Source organism: Dasypus novemcinctus, chromosome 31, assembly GCF_030445035.2.
Source record: "Dasypus novemcinctus isolate mDasNov1 chromosome 31, mDasNov1.1.hap2, whole genome shotgun sequence".
NCBI lineage: Eukaryota > Metazoa > Chordata > Mammalia > Cingulata > Dasypodidae > Dasypus > Dasypus novemcinctus.
In genome coordinates this window covers 21,774,205-21,780,411 of record NC_080703.1, presented here as the reverse complement: position 1 = coordinate 21,780,411, position 6,207 = coordinate 21,774,205, and the positions used below count along the sequence as shown (strand labels likewise).

The 6,207-nt window shown below is 36.9% G+C and overlaps 1 pseudogene; it reads right to left on the bottom strand.

Moving 5' to 3' along the window:
* Nucleotides 1-1,733: 1,733 nt before the first annotated feature.
* Nucleotides 1,734-2,383, bottom strand: LOC101437663 (thiamine pyrophosphokinase 1 pseudogene; annotated as a pseudogene).
* Nucleotides 2,384-6,207: the final 3,824 nt, after the last annotated feature.

The following is a 6,207-nucleotide window of genomic DNA, read 5'->3' as shown; positions in this document are numbered from 1 at the left end:
TTTCTATTTATGATCTAAGCCTCACACTGTCCTTTCATAATCCAAGTTGTTAGCATCAAGAAAAAAACAGCTGCTGGTCTCTTTTCTTTAAAGCAACACAGGGATTGTGTGTACATAAAGCATGTTGGCCAGATCCGTATTTAAATAATTGCTTGCATGGCAACATTTGGCTTAGTATCTATATAGGAAAGGGTAAAGTCTAATGTAGAGGATTCTATTATAAAAGAAACGTGAATACATCTGTATTAGTCCACCAAAACGGGTGCTGATGTGAAATACCAGAAATCTGTTGGCTTTTATAAAGGGTGTTTATTTGGGATAGAAGCTTACAGTTACCAGGCCATAAATCATAAGTTACTTCCCTCACCAGAGTCTGTTGCCATGTGTTAGAGCAAGATGGCTGCTGATGTCTGCAAGGGTTCAGGCTTCCTGGGCTCCTCTCTTCCCAGGGCTCGTTCCTCTCCAGGCTCAACTGCCCTGCTCTCTCCACAAGGCCGGCTGTAGACTCTCCAGCAATGGCTCATCTCCCTTCCTGTGGCCTCCCCTTCTGCTTCTCCATGTGTTTACTTCCCTGGCTGTAGGCTGTAAGATCAAAACTCACCTACTCCTCTGCTCTGCCATGTAGTTTTCTCTTAGAGTCCCTGCCCTCTTGGTCCCTACTGACATGGCCCAATCATAGCCTCAATTGTTATTTCATCAAGTAAAAGCGAAACCTCTGAATTCAATACAATCTAGTCCAGAGGAACCGATCTGTTTAAAAACATAATCCATATTTCTTTGGGGAATTCATTAATATCAAACTGCCACACTATGCAGTGGACTAGGCTGTTTAATCTGGCTATGTCAGTACTCATGTGCCTTATCTGCCTTACAAAGGTAAAGTGCCATATTTACAATTTAAGGGGAGGAACCTCAGGCACTCTTCCCATTTTACAGATGAGGAAAGGGGTTCAGGGAACCCTATCTAGTTTTAACACCCCAAACTAGAAGGAATTTTTTTTTCAGTAAAAGGTGATATAAATTATACCTACTGAATGGACTGGGAGAGAGGGTAAACCGCAGTGTAAACTATAATCCAGGCTATGTAGCAGTGTTCCAAATGTATTCATTAAATGCAATGAATGTACCACACAAATGAAAGAAGTTGTTGATGTGGGAAAAGTGGGGGGGGGGGGGTGTGGAGAGTGGGGCATATGGGAACCTCCTATATTTTTTTAAGGTCACATTTTGCATGATCTATGTATCTTTTAAAAATAAATAAAAATATATTTTAAAAAATGACATTCAGAAGCAACCCTTGTTAAAAGTATGGATTGGCAGCAGGGGTGAATAATGTGCTAGACTCCAAAGGAGTTTTATCATTTCCAAAATTAAAAATAATTTTCTAGGAAAAAAAAAAAGGAAAGCTTGATAGCGCGAGATTAATCAGAACTGAATTTTAAAAGGAACGATTCACATTAGTTTCCAACTAAAAGGAACAGAGCTTATTTACTTTCCAAACAAATAACGATTTTTGCCTATCACAGTAAAATTCAGATCTGTCATTTATGATGTTACCTGGAATATCTAAACATCTTTAAAATGAGTGGACTTCCAAGGGAAGCACAGATTCTGGTAAAGCCAGGTGAACTGTTCTCACTGAGCGGTAAAATCACTGGTGATGAAGTAGGATTTACCTCATGGATGTCAGTCAGTAGGTTAGTTTTTGATGCCATGGCCCAGAGGAGAGCTGATCAGTTTCCAGTCACTACCCCAGCTCCATCATAGGTATCAGAAGTACTGACCAATAATACATAGGCTTGTTGTGGTAACATGATTACAATGCTGGCCAATGGGAGCAAGGCCACACCACTAACTTCCACCCCCATATTATTATGTAATTTGTGCTTTCCTGGTTGGAGCAGGTAGATGAGAGATTCGCCTTGAATTATTATAACTGGCAAAGGAGTGATATCAGTTGCATGAAACAGGGTGCACACAGATGTCCTCATCTGGTCAACATGTCCTCCAAGTCCTCCAAGTGTCACAATCAGATCAACCTCAAGGTTTTGTTTCTTCTCTCTTCATTTAGAGCTCTAGAAGGCACTTGGTAAAGTCAGTGTAGTTTTCATCAGGAGTTGAAATCAGCCCACATCCTTTACTCTCTGACTTCAGGCTTAATCGAATCAAAATCTCCATTGATTAATTCGGGCAAAAAGTTTTCCTACTCTCCTTTGGTGATATCATGTAAGTGGGTGGTACCTCCATCAGCACAGACTTTTAAAATAGCTTTGCTCCAAAGATGATGAAAACACTTGTCCAAAGGCTGGTTCAGAATCAAAAAGCAGTACTTCAAATTGCAGTTGAGAAGCAGGGGTTCCAATGGAGTAAACCCATGTTCCATATTGGACTATTGGCCTACAGTGGCGGGTGAAACCACCAGCGAAAGGAGCACACCCTGCAAGAGCAAGGGCAATTGACCACTGAGTGCTCAGCTGAGAAGACTCTGGACCTCATGAGGTTTTGAGTGTCAGGCTTCTGGTGGCCTTATACGGTCACATGAGGAGAGTTCTGTTTGCTCTGTTCTGAAAGACCTTGTATATAAGTTTGGTAGAATTCACCACTGAAGTCATCAAGCATGGAGATATCTATGTTGAAATTACTTAAATGTGAATTCAAATATTATATAATTATAGGATAATTTTTTTAAAGATTTATTTATTTATTTTATTTCTCTCCCTTCCCCCCTCCCCACCCTAGTTGTCTGCTCTCTGTGTCTATTTGCTGTGTGTTCTTCTTTGTCCACTTCTGTTGTTGTCAGCTGCGTGGGAAACTGTGTTTCTTTTTGTTGCGTCATCTTGTTGTGTCAGCTCTCCATGTGTGGGGCACCATTCCTGGGCAGGTTGCACTTCCTTTTGCGCTGGGCGGCTCTCCTTGAGAGGGCGCACTCCTTGCATGTGGGCTTCCCTACGTGGGGTGGGGAGACACCCCTGCGTGGCAGGGCACTCCTTGTGGGCACTGCATGTGGCCAGCTCCACAAGGGTCAAGGAGGACCGGGGTTTGAACTGTGGACCTCCCACATGGTAGATGGACGCCCTAACCACTGGCCAAGTCTGCTTCCAATTGTAGGATAATTTGATATTTACATCTCTTAAGTCAGTTCTTGGAATTGTCTATTTCATGGCAATTTCCAAAGCATAGTCATGTTTCATAATATATATATACTTTCCTTATGTTACTAAACTCCGTATTTATGGCTTCATTCTTCTTCTTGATATCAGTAACATTTTGCTTAATCTTTCTTGCCAGGGTTTTATGACTTTTAGTAGTATTTTAAAGCATAATCGTTTAGCTTTGGTGGTGGTTTCTCAAGTTATATATTTTATTCATTTCTGCTCTATATTATTTTCTTCATTGTGTTTATTTTTATTTTAATTAGATGTTTTGTTTCTAATTTCCTTAGATAATTGATTTTTAACCATCCTTCTCTTCTAATAAATGCATTTAAAGCTATACATTTCCCTCTAAGCAATCATTAGCTAATTTCTAAATTTTTCCTATGTAGGAAATCTTTGTCACTAAGGTCAATGTAAAAATATTGTTTAATATCTACTGTTAGGTAATCATTGATCAATTTGTTATTTGAAAATGTATTGCTTAATTTCCAATTATTTCTGAATTTTATATTTTTCTACTTTATATCAATGTTTAGTTCCATTTTCATGTGGGAACATCTTAGTATGATATCAACCATTAAAAACTTGATGAAACTTGCTTTATGGTCCAGCATATTGTTAATTTTTATAAGTATTTTATATGCCCTTGAAAAATGTGTACTCTGCAGTTCTTGGGTGTGATGACTTCTATGTCAATTACATTTCATCATATTGCTCACATCTAGTATATATGTCTTTTTATTTATGTCAGATGACAAAAGGGGTACAATAAAACTTATGGGGATGATGGCTATATTCATCATTATGAATGGGTTTCAATGATGTATGTAGAGTTATGAAAAAAACTAATAAACTGTTGCACTTTCAATATGTCAAGTTTATTGTACATACATGATAGGTCAGTAGAGGTGTTTAAAATGGGCACTTGAAAAAGAAAAGGCACATGATCATCTCGATAGATGCACAAAAATCATTTGATAATTTTCAACATTTATTCATAAAAGAAGGTCTTGGGGTACTATAACTAACTGGAAAATTCAATAATCTATAGTAGAAAATGTGTCTATACAAAGAAAGAAACAAAAAAGAAGCAAAAAATAAACAATGGCTGTCATGATATATAGTGGTAAAATATTCAGAATGGATTGAGACCATGTTAAGGTCACCTGCTATGAGTACATATTAAAACACTGTGCTATTAAACTATAGTTTGTTAAATCTACACACAATGTAGTGGTTTAATAAATATTGATGAATGAATAAAATCATAGATGATCAGTCAAGTATATTTCTAAGAATACTTCCACCCTTTAGCAAACATTCTCACCTTTGGTTCTATATGCACTAATGTCCTAAATTATCCATTATATATAATGAATTAACTTCTAATTTGTGAGCCTAGACTGGCACTAGTTATATTCCATTCTTGTGATAATTTAGAAAAAAATCACTCTAATCATTTTCTGCGTTCTGAGGCTCAGATGAAGGACACTTTTGAGTTCTTATAGAGATCATAATTCAAGTTTCTATTGACAAATTTGTGCTGATTTCTAAGTACTGCGTGTCTGATTATAAGAGAAATTATATTGAGTGTCATTTCTTCAAAAGTTAATTTTTAAAGGATTTTTCTCGATAGCAGACAGAACATTGTGTGCTGACACTTAAAAGTAAAGTAGCCATCCACAACTTCATTAAGTGCTATTAACTATAAATCAAGTGATGCGCTTCAAGCCTATTTATGAATATTTCCTTTAAGGAATGATTCTCTCTTGTTCTGAATTCCTTCCACCTGTTCAAATTGCCTTGACATTTCTTCACTGTCCTCAGTAAGTTTTGTCAGCAAGAGACCAACTTTATAAGTTATTGTTCATAGGCAACAACCATTACATGTTATTTTTCAATTTAATTTTAGTATAAATTAACTTACTTCTGTGCAAGTAGCATTAAAGCTAATAACCCTAAAAGGGATTAAGATTAGAATGTAATGCCATCAGTGACAAAGCTCATTAAGAACCTTTATCACTACAAGCTGATGAACTATAACTAGGATAATTGGTCTAATTATAATACATTTGTTTCTTTAGCCAGGTATTCTTCACTTCACTCTCTACTGATTACTTATGAGTCTCAGCTTGACCAATTAAATTTCTCTTCCCACTCTATCCACTTCTGAAATTGATAGTATATAGTTCAGATGTTCCTCACTGTCAGTGTGCCTCTGCTGTGAATAGTTAAGAATTGTATTAAACAGATGAAAAAATAGACAAAAAGAGACAGCTTTATCCTAGAGCACAGGCCATAAAATAAGATATACAGTAAATCATAATTCTATTGCGTTTTCCAACTATTTCTTTTAAACAGAGTTGCTAAAATTTAAGGCATAGCTATACCACAGACCCGTGCTATATTATTCTGTGTCATTCCTATAAAACACTTTCAGACACGTTACTTTCACAAGTAACACAACACACAATTAAATATAAACAGGAGGAACAAAAGAATTAAATCATTTTTCATAAGAGATGGAGAGGTCCATGTTTGGAAAAGTGGTTATTGAATAGCTCTAAGTACTATGCCAAGAGGCCTTCATTCAGCTTCTCCGCCATCCTTCTCCACCATATATATTTTAATTATTGGTGCCAATAGGTCCTCATTGTCTTAAGATGACTTCCACAATTCTAGGCATCAAAATCTTAGGATCACAAAGGCCAGAATCAGGACAGAGGCTAGGATAGTGAAAGTGAAGCATCACATGATTCTTTCTTCTGCTGTCAGAAAATAAAATATTCCCAAAAAACCATCCCTTACATCTTAGTGACCAAGAATGGGTTATATGTGCATGCCTAGGTGAGAGGGAGATTGAAAGCTTTCCTAGATTGTCCATTGTCTAGTAAGAGAACTATAGGAAAATGTGTTTAGAAATGACTTTTGAGTATCCATCTAAGAGTGTATAAAACAGGATGAAAGCTCTTTAAGTAGTAAGTGGACATCACCATGGAACTTTGCTTCTCCATATTTACCCTGAGTGTATGGTGTAAATTTCTGGAGAGGC